The 14,811-nt window shown below is 33.8% G+C and overlaps 1 long non-coding RNA gene across 1 annotated transcript; it reads left to right on the top strand.

Annotated features, from left to right (window-relative positions):
- Positions 1-5,998: 5,998 nt before the first annotated feature.
- On the top strand, positions 5,999-12,126 carry LOC138703269 (uncharacterized). Its single transcript, XR_011333023.1, has 5 exons — positions 5,999-6,665; positions 7,629-8,142; positions 8,405-8,530; positions 8,754-8,961; positions 9,181-12,126. It is a non-coding gene; the product is annotated as an uncharacterized lncRNA (long non-coding RNA).
- Positions 12,127-14,811: the final 2,685 nt, after the last annotated feature.

Consider the following 14,811-nt stretch of genomic DNA (forward strand, 5'->3'; position numbering starts at 1 on the left):
TGGCACTAGGTCTGTGGCGAGAAGAAAGAGAACACATGAAGTGTCCCAAATCGAGCACCTCTTTTAATGACCAATTAAAATTAAAGGAAGCTGAAAGAAGAGCTGTAGAAGAAAGGTGTTCAGCAAGTAGAGGAAAAACACAGTTTCAGTTTGATCTAAGCAATGGGGACCAAGATGAAGAGAGTGACTTCAATGGTGATGTTGAGAACGATGCATCTTGTCTGTACTGCAATGAATTTTACAGCCAATATAAACCAGTAGAAACATGGCTACAGTGCAAGAAATGTTTCTCATGGGCACACAATGAATGTGCAAGTGTATATAAGAGAACATTTTTTTTTTTTTGAACTATGTAAAAATTAACTTAAGTGTGTCATTTTACCCTAGTAACTTGGGTAAAATGACATAGTTCGTCTATTTTCAAATATACCTTTTAGTTAAAGATTGTCAGTATTTTTCACTTTCTGTTGATCTTAATATATGTGTTAATGTTGTAGTATCAGTTATATATAATTGACCAAAACAAATTTGGTAAGAATACATATTTTTTTCAAGATTTCCTTAAGGTATGTCATTTTAGGCCTAGTTCTCTACAGACGTAAAATTTTGTAGTTTCTTTTAGAAAAAACAAACCTGTAATATGCAGAAGAGTCGGAAGCATTCTAACCTGTTATGAAAACGTCGAATGCTTGAAAACAAGCGCAGTGGTCGAGTGGTTAAAGAGTCTGTGTCTGGAGTACGGGATCGTTGATTCTAATCCCGATTCGATCAATTATGTTTTATTTTTTTAAACAAGTAAGAATATACTCTTTTCATATAGCTTCATATTAATTTGAGTTCATAAATGTTATGGTCTATTAATAGGCCTATTATTTACAGCATTCATCTTTCCACTATACTTCACTCTAATTATATACATCAGTTAATTCATCCCAAAGACGTTGTAATAATCATTCATGTTATATTGTAAGCAAGTGGAATTCGGTAATTGTAATTAATGCTTCAAAGTAACAGTCGTTAAATAAATTAAAACATATGTCACATTATTTTTCTGATAGGCTAAAAGTAAACACACCATTATATTTTATTACTAAAGGGCGGACTTCTATGACGTCATATTTTTTCCTATGAGATTGTTTCAGTTTTCAGACTGATTTAAACTTGATTCCAAGCATTCTGAATAAATGGAAGGGTTTTTATTGGGTATATACATGCATATTTGGACCATTTGTAATTTTTAGCATATTTAGTACGAAACTACACATTAACGTTATACTGTATGCATATTTAGGCATTTTTTTTATAGTTTTATAGCATATTTAGTAAAAGTTCGCGTCATAATGTTATATTTTGCACACTTCTCGTAATTAATGCATGCATTCAAACCGTAACGAGTCGCGGTAAAATGTAATACTGTGAAAGTTTTTCCTGATAGATCTAAAAATACCTATATTTTCGGAGAAATATAATATTATGAAAGTTTTTCAGGATAGCTCTAAAATGCCCATATTTTTGCAGAAATGCAATAAAAAGAAAGTATGCACTGACTGTGGAATGTGGGGTTCCAAGTAGCAGCATAGATCATATATACCCAGATTGCTCTGTAATAACTTTTGTCAGGTTTACTATGTTGCCATGTAGTTGTTACATAAGGAGTCACGTCATAACTCCCATTTGGATTGCATTAGCGTCTGTACTGCCATCTCGTGTTCGTTTACGGCGGACGGGTGGCGATCCTGGCGGTTGTTCTCTTCAAAGTGCTACCGATGTTAACATAGGTATGATCAATCTATTATATATGTGATCTGGTGTAGCAGATAGGCTTCTATTGTTTATCCCTGTGAGTGGAAACATGCTGTACAGAACAAAACAGGGTTTCCTTACAATTTTCATGTGTTCGTAACTTTCTCCTCCATTTCGGTTACTCCTTGTTTCTTCAGTATCTTTTCAATATACTATTCTAAAGACAGAAGACATTTGAAGTAAATTGCTTAAATATAACACCCAATTGGTTAGACATTGTATTTTAATCCATGTATAATGCCGAGAATTAGAAAAAATCTAACATACATCTGTTACTGATGCAGTCATATTTCGAATTTTATTGGTCATATTTTTATGTTTTTTAGGTCATAAATGAATGCATATATCCTATTTTAGGTCATAGAAATTCTCCTCCTATTTATTACTTCTATGCACGACGACAGTTAGTAGCCAGTAGCTCAGTGGTAAAACTCTAGCGACCTAATACTCGAGCCGCTCAACATTTCTGATCCTCACTGAACATATCAAATTTACTCAGTTATTTAGATCATTCTTAAGCTTTCTTCTAGGAATAGCTCAAGTGATTTAATTCATCAAATTGCATAAATAGACCTACTTTTTTATTTATACTTACTACGGCTAGCATGTATAGTTCGTTTAGTAGGCTGTCCTAAGCTGCATTGCAGTTGGCGTTAAACCTCGGACAGCAACTCCTCTTACTGCTGCTATAGTCTGTGTGCCTATGTTGGAGTGCGAACTGCGTGCTAGAATTTACAAACATCAGGGGTGTCCACCAAACTGTTGGCTATTTTAACACTTGAAGCACTGTTGGAGTGATGGCAATTTGGAGACTTTGGGAGTCATCATGTTCATAACAGATTCGATATGATTCTACTTCAAAAGTCGGACGAATATGAGGCCCTAATTGTTGCATTGAAGGTATTCCAATCCAGCAGTGAAGAATCCCGTAATGTCAGTGTTCAGGGCGCTCGGAATCCACAGAACAACTGTTGTTCGAATAGCCGATATGTGCCCTGATTCACGTAAATCGAATTTTAAAAAGTAGGCTTATTTATTAAAGTTGATTAATTTTCGAAATAAATCATCCAACGTGTTGTGTACAAGCAATTAACATCTGCACGAACAGTATCACAACTCGATGGTGTCAGTCTATAGTCAATTTGCGTTGTCTTTGTGACGCGCTTGTCCCTCGTAGTACAGGGATGTATAAGAAACAGCGCGTAAACGAACTTGGATGATTCCTTCGCGTGCTGTCTGGCTGCAATATACAGGGACATCATTTTATTTTACTAACATTTTTAATATTAATCTGGCTATACCTTTAGAGAACCGGAAAACCCGTTCGCTACCCCTTCCACAACTGGAGTTCGATGATACTGGCGTAAAACACAAACACATCACTTTACTAGGTATAGGAGGGAAGAAAAATACTTCATCCGTTTACGTAAACTAGGAAATATCGCGATTTTGAGTTCGATAATTTTCATTAGGATTTTTATTTAATCAAAATGCAGTACTATATTAAGAATGAGTGTTTTTACTCGCGAACTGAGCTATCCATGCGAACGTGTTCATTATGTAGTGTATATTATACTGTCTACAGCACATTAGCGTACAATATAGAGAATAATGAAGTTCAATTGAAAAATAATCATAAAATGGATATTTAAACACATTTTTGAAGATGGTAGCCATTCATTTTTCGATAGCATACAAGCTTCAGTTCTTTTGTGCATATTATCGCACTATAGACTATTGCATCTAATTCCAATTACCAGTTTCGTCCTTCGTACTAGTAACTCATGTTGAAATAATTCTGTACCTAATCTATAAAAGAATACAGTACCTTATGTAATGTGAATTCAATCTTCACTTCTGCCCGACCTCATAGATAAAATTACTCGGACATGCTATCTACTCTCCGTCCAAGTGGTTATGCTGCAGGATCGTAGAAAGGAAGGAAATCACGTGACAGTTAATTACTTAACGAGGCCCTTTTATTTAAGTTATTTTAAACAGTTGTATAATATTACGTAAACGTCCAATTCCTAACAGAAATTAATGTTTTCAGAAAAGAGCTAAGACAGCCCTGCTTTTACAGAGGGCCGTGCAGAATCAAGTGGGGGAAATCGGGATGCGACGTAGGCAAACGGACAGTACCTGTGCGAAAATATGATTCAATATTAAAAGTTCTTTCGTCACTGGAAAACGCGAACATATTTCTGGAACGTACTATACTCAGTAACTTAGTGCTGTTTACTATAAGCGGCCTTGATTCTGTCTGGAAAACAGTTGAACAGTTGGGAGTGAAGTACATTAAAAAACTCAGGTACAATAAAAATTGAAGTAAAAATAAAATGATGTCCCTGTATATTGTTCTACAGATAGCAGCGACAAAAAGACAAGGGTGAATAAAATGAACATTATAAAGTTGAGATGCAACAATCCTTTACATTTTTAATACATTTTTAATAAATGCAATAAAATTATTTCACAACAGAAGATGTTATATTATATGCATGCTTCTGAATAACTGACAAAAAGTTACTTGTACATTACAATACGGAATTAAAAACCTAAGAATAACTGCGTTCACGTATACAACTTCGAAACTGCTAGAGCATTGCATCATTGTCATTATAGTAGCAATACTTGTATGCGAAAATAAACATTTTGGGCCGTATTCATAGACATTCCTAGCGCGGGCTTCCGGTGGGAAGATCAGCGAACTAACGTTTTTCCTTTCATAACCCAGTGTTAGCGATATGATCTGATATGAATCCTGTACAAGTAATCAGTCGATAGCCGGGGCTAGTTTAGCACGCTCGTAGCGCGGGCTAGCGAAATGTCTATGAATGACACCCTTGAAGATGAAATTTTGCCAGAATCTCTTCTTCGATTTTCGCCTCACATCAGCCTTATTACGTCTCGTAAACTGTTATTTAAAGAAGCAAATCTAAGCATAGGGCGCTTATCATGATCGAATAGTTTAGCCCTTAATGTAGGTTTTGTTAGGTTCATGAAAACCTATCCTTACGTATGTGCTGCTGAAAATCGTTAATAGGCTAATTTTCGTTGCAAAGTTGCGAATTCTCGAACACAGTTCATAGTTTAAGGAATTGTAAAAGGTAAGGAGTCCTTGTCATTATGCGTACATTTCAGCAATACAGTATGTGAAAGTTCTACAGTCGCGTCGCTGTTATTTCCGGCGTGACTCCTCCTCTTTGTTTACGTCTTAGAAAGTAAAGGCTCTATAAAGTCTAGGTAGGCAGTATCGTTCGACATTTTTGTTCTTTCGTTGCCGAGCTACCATACGAGGAATCTATTTGCCGCACCGTTAAACATTATTATGTCGTAGCTCCTATGATAATAAATCAAATGCACTGTAATTGAGCAAAAAATTGAGCGGGAAATAATGTCCTCGTGTGCTTTCTGCGAACGCCAATGAAATAGCCAAAATGTGGGCAATTATATTAAGTATTTATCGCGCCTTAGGAAGTGCATAACGACATCAGCAGCGAATGACAAGACGTACACGTTTAAATGTAGCCGACCTGCAACGTGATTGGCTGCCGGAAATAAGAACGACGGGACTATAGCTGCAACTCTGGAGGCAAATTTCCTGATTTGTGGAAAGAGGACGACAGAAGAGCTCTAATTAGGATTGGATCACTTCCACTTAGCGTGTCTGAATACTGCTTTTCTTAACAACGCAATGTTTTCCATATATTAAGGACAGTATCCTATCTCCTTGTTCCATACATCGCTGCTCTACTTGCCCTATGCATGGATAACCTTTGCACAGCTACCTCCCTCTCGGTGCGTTCTAGTAGCGAAAGAGAAACTAGCTAGTACAATCTCACAAACTCTTCGGTGTCGAAATCCCCGCAGGCCCCAGATGCGACGGGCATTCTCCAGTGACAGTTGTAGCCACCACCAATAGCCCACACGTTGAGGCAGAAGAGGGAAGCCTCGTCCCGCTCGATGAATTTGCCCAGGGCACGAAGTGGGTCGCGCGGCGGCTGTAATATCTAGCCCTCTTGTGGTCGCAGACACAGCCAAATGTCGGAGACCAAGGTAACTAGAATATAGTCGGAGACTACGAGGAAGTCGATCCAGAAGCAGAGCACGATGACGATGGACATGACGAATTGCGCACGCGCGAAATGGTTGAAGGTCGAGTGAGTGCGAAGAGCGGATATCTACTATAGGGAAGACCAGGTAACTTGATACCCTAAGGGTGAAACCTAACCATTTTTCCCCCATTACTACAAATGCTAGTGGATTATGGTGATTTTCTAGTTTGAAGGTTGAATTTTCTTTTGCCAACTTCGTTTCGAATTTCGATACTGACAAATACTATAAATGGTAGTGATTTTGTAACCGGTATGTTGGCAGCTGAGGCAAATATCGACAATATTTGCCGGTACTGGAGTTCCATGAAATTAAAATTGTACTAGATTTCTCAGCCGGTTACTGGAAGACAGTGAAATTCGAACTTATTAATAATTAATTAATATTAGTATTAATATTAATACATAATAGTTATGTTATGTGTTGCGTTGTGGTTATAATTCAAGAATAGTCAGATAAGTACGAATGAATATAATATACTTGGGCGTGATATGCACGTGGGTAATGGATAGAAATATTATTTCAAATTTTAATGAATTTCTTTCGTGTTTAGATTTTTATTACTATGTCAAAAAAAATGAAATAGTGTTGCAGTGACTCCTCCAAGGAAGAAAATGTGTGGCATTCAGAGTACGCTTCAGAAATCTGTAGTTCACGTGTATAATGAGTTGAAGAAAGAAGATAATGAAGAAGGAATTATGCTAACGGAGACAGCAATTACAACCAGAATAGGACAATTATTAGGAGTAAGTATTCTTAAGCATACATTTCAAAGTGGTATTCAGTTTTAGGAGTTTGCACTAATAATTTCATGATTGTGGTCAAACAAAACAAATTTTTAGGTTAGGCCTAATGTTTAATCAAGTCAGTGATTTTCATATTGCCAAACTAAATACATTTAAGATACTGTAATACTGCAGTAGGTGATAGCTTAAATACATTTACAAATTAGACGAACAAGTAATCAAACAGCACGAAAGTAAATTTCCAGTTTTCTCTTTTGGTATTAAATTAACCGTTCAGATCACAATTTACATGCCACATCGGCCGAAGAAAATACAAGTCATATTGTAATTATTAACTTGATATTGCAGCAAATATTACATGAATGTTGGCCTGTTATGGTGCTTAAAAATAATTCAGTTTTATATAATAACTATATAACATACTCTATAAAGCATAGGAACGTTGACTCTGGCTGAATAATTTATTCATGACTGGTCTAAGTAATATTAAATATGGTGTTTCTTCAGAAAAGCTACCCCACCCAAAGTACTTGTTAAGATATAACACTCGAGAGGACGAGGACGCACTACTGGGAAACTAACCATTTCTCTTCGTCCTGGACCTCTCGCATGTTATATTGGTAATTAGTAACAAGTTTGAGGGAGGGACTACAACAATGCATTAGAATATACAGGTAAGTGTCAAAGGATTTTTGTGCTGAAAGTATTTGTGGCTGTGCACTAAAACCACGTGTTCATCACTATGTAAATATCACAGAAATCAATTAAACAAAATAAAATTATGCCTTCTTTGGTGTAGCTTTTCTGGAGAATTACCTAAATATTAGCCTACTTAAACCTATCGTAGACCCAACCTAACATGTTGATCATTTTCTATTCATATAGCTGTAAATGTTGGTATTATGCATGAATTTTATGATATAACAATTTTTAGAAGTATTATGTTATTGTTTGTTATTACAGCTTGGCTTAACTACAGCCACGAAAGTGATAAATTCACACAAGGGGACCCCCACTCGTGACACCAGGAAAACATAGACTACGTAAACATCCAGTGACTGATGCTGATGATTTTACGAAAGATGCAATTGCGAGATTTATTTATGACAAGTTACATAAAGGTAGGGAAGTTACAGGAATTATTGTGTTGATTTATGCAATGTAATTCTGATATTAGTCATAGGCCTATGTATAAAAATATGGCATAATTTTCATTTACTGTTACAGGGGAAGTACTAACAGCAGCAAAGTTCTGGAACATATGAATGATGATTATGAAACATATTTATTTAGAGTATTCTTATCATCGGTGAAAAAAATTTTGAAAGAGATGAAATTTCTATGGAGCAAAGGGGATCCTTATACACATGTATGAGAAAGTGATGTTATTCGTTTTTAAGAGAATATATAAGAAATGTGGAGCGTGAGAACCCTAAACCCGTAGTATTCTTGGATGAGACTTGGATTTTTATGAATGGTAAATTTCAATGTATTGTGAGACATTGAGTGATTGAATTTTTTACTAACAAATAGATTAACATTTATGTGGAATATGAAATTGCAATTAATATAGGCTACTAGTAATGAATTCAGGTGGGAACAACATGTTTTGCAATTAATAGTTTCATATTATAACTAGAGGTTAGTTATAAAATTCTTGAACGGTTTTCCTGTCTTTAAAATTTTTGTGTCTCTTAGAGTGTCAATGTGAATTGCTTTTCTCTCTCTGTTTTTTTAAGTATGATCACCCACTTATTCATGAAATAAACCAGGTGAAGTTTCCAGTGACATGAATGGTGTTATTCATAGACCAACAAATGAGGGTGGAAGATTAGATGCCGGAACGAAAGGTGGATTTATACTCGGTAAGTTATATTGATTTATATTTTACATAAATTTGGCAAGAGTAATTTTTTAAATCAGGGTACAAAAATATAAAAATTGGTGACTAAATAAAATCGTGGGAAAGCCTTTCACCAAAGAGGATCTCATGTCATGTCATGTTATGTTATATGTTTTATTTTCTTTATTTAAATGCTGTGAATTCATGTGACGTAATTATATGCTCAGGTATAATTTTTATTGCAGGTGCTGATTTAATTTTTTCATGCAATTGAAAGAAAAGTCAGGACTACCATAGTGCTAAGAATAGCCCTGTAGTTGAGAAGTGGGTGCAAACACAGTTGTTGACCTGAGAACATTAGGGCAATGCGTTATTGTCATGGATAGTGCTGCATATCATAGCAGACTTGTGAAAAATCAGCCAACAACAAAATGGAGGAAAGAACAGCTACTGGTGATTGCAACTGAATATAATAGATTTGTTGTACTAAATGATAAGAGTTGTACTAAATGATAAGAGTTGATGGTGTGAAATCACCTTTTGATATTACATTGCAATATTAATTTCCATACTTTACAGTCATTATTATTATTATTATTATTATTATTATTATTATTATTATTATCTTTACTACTACTACTACTACTTATAGATGCTACTTTTTTCTTTCAGGTGAAATTGAATCTACATAAGAATCCTGAAACAACAGAGCCTTGCCAATTACTGTTCTGAAGCGGCCTTGTCTTATGTGTTGTGTCTATATACAATTAATTCTTTCAGTTTTTTTCCCCTTTAATGTAATGAAGTTGTTGGTTGATTGATACCAAGTGTTCAGCAGTTGATGTCATTTGTTATCTTGCACTCCAATATTTAACCAGATGATTGAAAGCTGTGTAAAGTTAAACAGTCAAGACAATGATCCATATCTTCATTGAGATTTCAGAAATGGCATGGGGAGATTCTGAAATATCAGTTCTTTGTAAATATTTGAGACAATCATGGCCTGTGATAATATGAGTACTGCCACTGTAGATTTTCATAGAAGTTCAGTTATTAAATTAGGTGTATTATTTTTACTATGTATTGTACTATATTTTTGTTTCGCTTAATTGATGAATTATATATGCTGTAAATTGAATAGTAGACTGTAGGTCTATAGCTTAACTGATGAATTGTATGTAGCTTAGTCGGTAGACTCGTTGGCCTGCAAATTCAGAGCTGCACTCGAGGGTAGTTTGGATCCCCCATTTGGTCTGATTAGTTGGTTTCTTCTGAGGATTTTCCTCCATTGTGGAGCAGACGCCGGATGGCCTATTGCAATTTTTTCATTTGCTTTAGAATCATTCCGATTTTTGTTACCACATTGTCATGTTCTGATCTTGTTATTCTTTTAACAGTGTGGTAAGATGCAGGTATAGATAACCTTACAGTAATTTTGCTACCTTTCAGCTACCTCATTACCTCCCACTCCATAAAGTTCATGGATCCACGGAAGTACCAGTCGTCGATGTAATTCGACCATTTTGCTTAAAATATTAAAACACTGTAAAATATTGAGATTTCATGCTGTTACGTCCAATACTGCAGCAAGAATATCTGATTTTGAATCTGATAGTATGACAGCCTTCTCAGATTTATGAAGTCGATACTGGAGATTTTGTAAGCTTAAAAGTGTATCTAAATTTTCACTATCAAAATTAGTCAGTGTTTGAAGTTAGTTAGTTAGTTAGTTAGTTAGTTAGTTAGTTAGTTAGTGGCGTTTAAAAAGGGCGCGTCAGCTACTATGGCTATTTGCGCCCTTATCTAAAATCTTTCACTAAACACAAACACAATACAATAACCAGAATGTTTAAAAAGCTAAAAAGCGTTGTCACGGTTAAAATGGGGCAAACAAGTGTTTGAATATAATTCCCTGTAAAAGGGAATATACTGGTATTGTACTACAACACCACTACATCTATGGCTTGGTAAACAGGATCCATCTATAAAAAATACTGTATGTAGTCACTCACTGACCAGATCATTTATCGTTTCTAATGATTTTTAAAATGTCTGGAGAAGTATCACATTTCTTAACATCATCTGTTAAAGTTAACTTATATACTATTCATTTTGAAATAACTTGGGATTGTGTTTTATTAGTAAAGTTTCCCTTGATTGAGCAAGTTTGAGTTCTCCAAGTAGAGTCAAAAAGTCTGTTGGGATTTTGGCTCAGTTTATTAATATTTGTGGACTGTGATTTTTTGTTCTAGACAACCATATTATCTGCAAATGATGAGATTATCATAAGATCTATTTCTTTAGTTAGACCATCGACATTAATATTGGAAAATGTATTCCTGAAAACAACAATGTGGGAAGCCCAGATGAATCTGTCTCTATTTACATATTTGTGACAATGAATCAAATAATCAAGTCACTGACCCAGTGTAACACTTTATCATGGACACCCTAAGTTTGCAATTTCTTAAGTGATTTATATCTACAGAGCCATATGATCCTTGAAAATAAATTAAAATTGTTAAGTTGTTTTGTTTTCTGTTTAAAATATCTTTAATATCTTGACTAAAATTTAAAATCTGTCCATTTGTTGAATGCAATTCTCTAAAGTCAACCCAATAAAATGAAAGTTAGTTACTAGATTCCAGGAACCAATTCAATCTATGAAATCATCTCTTCCATAATTTTGGCTATCATACTAGTAAGTGGTATCTGTCGATAACTCGAAAAGATATTAGTTGAATAATTGCTTTTCAAAATTGATGTTATGATAGATTTTCTCCAGACAGATATTGTATTTTAGTTGAGATTACAAGATAAAAGTAGTGAGTTTGCTTGTTTGCCAACATGTTTAAGAAAATCAGCATGTGTATTGTCTGGACTTGGAGATGTTTTGGGTCTTATGTTATTAAATTAATAGTAATATTCAGTTCTTGATTAAATATTGTTATATAAAGTAGATAGTAGATTTAATATTTCTTTCAGTTTTTCCTTAATAGTCTGACGTACACAGATAAAACTAACAACCACACCATCAACTAATCTAATAGAAATTAAAATATAATTAAATGTAGAAAAAGTAATTAAAATTATAAATACACGTAATAAACCATAACCCCCTAATTTCAACAATATACTATTTTATTCCCTTTTACAGCTTGTAGATAATTATTAATTTAGTTGTTACTTATTAGCATAATATTTATTGAACTTATTGGCTATTTCACTTCGTTTGAAAGATGTTATTGTGTACAAAAAGCATTTTTTGATGATCGTTTCATGCTGTATGTTGTGTATAAATCTATGATTTCTGGCCATCTGTTCTGTGTAATCCATCTTTTGTATAGAATTAATAAAATATTCTTTTGGTAGTAATTATTTTATTAATTGAGTATTTAATTTTCACCAGCTCACATTTCTTGAATCATTTGCTTTTTCTTATTTAAATTTAGGACACAAGAGCCAAAAAGAGACTTCACAGTTATGTATCATACATTTTTTCAATGACAGACGTGGAGTTGCAGAAATAATAAGTGTAAGTGTAGCATTATTAAGCAATTTACAAACAAATGAAATCTTTAAAAAGGTATCTAGAAGTGAAATTACTTGTGGCTTTTAAGGACCAAAATTATTTTTGTAAGTTGATTTATTATTATTTCAGTTTTAGCATAGTTGTATTATCCATTTCCTTACTAATTTCAAAAGATAATCAGAAGTTCATTCGAATTCCAACCAAAAGTCAATTGGTTATTAATTTATCTACCTTTAGGAAGTACAGTATATGTACGCTGGAATCTTTGAAGTGAAGTGACAATAATTTAATTGGTCTTGGAACAGATTTGATTCTTGAATATTATATACTATACTTTGTTGTATATTTACGTCTAGTAACCTATTAATGCTAATACTAATAATAATGTAAAGGAATAAAAGATTAGAACATAGCAATACATTTCTCATTATTATTGAAACTATTTAGAATAACCTTCCAACATTAAGGTAAAGTACGGTGAGTAAAGAAGTCATTCAGTACATAGGATCGTGATTTTACTACATGTGGTGATATCTGGTAACAGTTGGCAACACTGACAAGGCGGAAATATTTGCTGTTTGGGAACTGAACTTACGTGATCCTCACTATACACGACCACCATGGTCCATATGCCGCATATGCTGCATAGCAAGCCCCTACAGTCTCGGCTGCGCGAAACGAGAAAACCGGGGCAAATTGATCGCTGCGCTTGCCGCCATATTGTTGGAGAGCAGACGCATAATAGTAGTACCCTAGGGTAGTACGTAAATCACGCAATTTAACGCTGTGATGATCTAAAATTGACAGATTATGGCCATTTTGGACATTTGATGTAAAATTAGGACGAAATAAACATATTCAAAGTTTCATTGATATGCATTAGAACATTAAAGAATAGAAAATACGTACGCAGCAATTTATAGAAAACATACTCATACATCCATAAATAGGCCTACACAATACACATTATAGATTGTATAATTTTACGATAATCAGCATATTGTTAGGTTTCAGAGACTCTAATATTATATTAACATACATTACTCTTAGATCACAAGACAAATATATGCACCTTGATTACAAAAGTTCTTATTATAATCAAATTCTTAAGTGAAATAAATATGTGATAATCAGTCTAGACCTGTTGTTAAGTTTTAGAGAATCGAAAATTATATTACCGATACTTCTAGACCACAGGACATTAGGTAATCTGGCAAAATATAATGTGCGAAGTTGGCCAAATTACATTGAATTCATTCTTCAATTAATAAAGGGAATGCTATCAATTATAAAAAGTATCGGTACCGGTACCTAATAAATTGCAAACAATAGGTAATGTGAAGACCTAAAAACTGAACAATCACTTTATGCAAGATAAAAAAGACCACATACTTTTCATGTGTGGATTTTTTACATACCGGTATTGTATTTTTATTTTAAATAAATAAAATAGATATATTATCATTGCTTGCGGAGTGATGGTACATAATTTTTATGCACATATGTAATATCAATAAAATGCCATTCCTTGCTTTTGTTAATAAAATATATGTCCGGCAAAATGTAAAAGAGTTATTTATAGGTGAACTCTGAATCATAAGTTCACAAAGACGGCTTAGCTATTATAGCTATTTATTTATTTATTTATTATCTGTATATTTATTTATCCATTTATGGATCTTGAATGAAATTTTATAATCTTGCAGATAAATTCATTTACATAATAAAAACAAAAATGTATCTTTCCACTAATGTTTTAACATCTGATGTGTTAGTCTAAATAATTCACTCAGTGGGATTTCTCTACAGTTTGATAAGTATTCTTTATTGTCGTAAACTACTGATTGATTTTTAATGATATTGATATTGTAACAACAGAGATAATATTATATCGTACCTTTTGCAAATGGCTTGGAAAATTAAACAGGGATGGTATTATCGCCGCGCTCTCGTGGTTAACATTCGGCAGGTCTTTGAGCGGCCTCGTGCATAACATTCGGCAGGTCTTTGAAATTTAATTGCATTATTGTTTTCAATTTCTTGTGTCGCCGCTCCAATCACTCGCCTCAATTTCAATATTGCAACCAATAAGCTGCTTCCATTATTAAATGACACTTACTTGTCTAATCCACGTGGACTAAAACCGAGGTTGCAATGTCTTGTGCTGAGGACGAACATTAAGGTATGTGATTAAAAATTATTATTAAAGAGTTATTACTAGACATCAGATTTTTAGGCACTAAAAATTGCAGTTTTAGGCGCCTAAAATAAGCTCAAAATTTGTAAAATTAGGCTCTATTTTAATGAAAATAGGCATTTTAGGCACATCAAGGTATCATACTTATTTCTTTCACTGAAATTTTTAGTTATACACTAAAATACGCACAAAAAAGTATGTTTAAACATTAAAAAAGAATACTATATTATATTTATAAACAGAGCTGCACAAATTTAATATATTGAAACTAATGAAATAATGATTATTGATATCAAGATTACTCATTTTAAGTTATTGAAATTCAGTTCCATGCTCAGACTTTATTATAATTATCTGCACAGTACACCACCAGAATTTTTTCTAAATTCTCCACAGTTAACCTTTGCCTTTTGTCACTGAGAATCATTTTGAAAGCAGAAAAACTTCTTTCAACCGAAACCGATGTGAGAGGCGCAAATTTTAAATTACGTACAATAGAAACATCAATACTTACTGGAACATTTACACTTTCCCCCGATATCACTCTTGATACTTTTTCCAACAATGAAAATCC

This window comes from Periplaneta americana, chromosome 7, assembly GCF_040183065.1.
Source record: "Periplaneta americana isolate PAMFEO1 chromosome 7, P.americana_PAMFEO1_priV1, whole genome shotgun sequence".
Lineage (NCBI taxonomy): Eukaryota > Metazoa > Arthropoda > Insecta > Blattodea > Blattidae > Periplaneta > Periplaneta americana.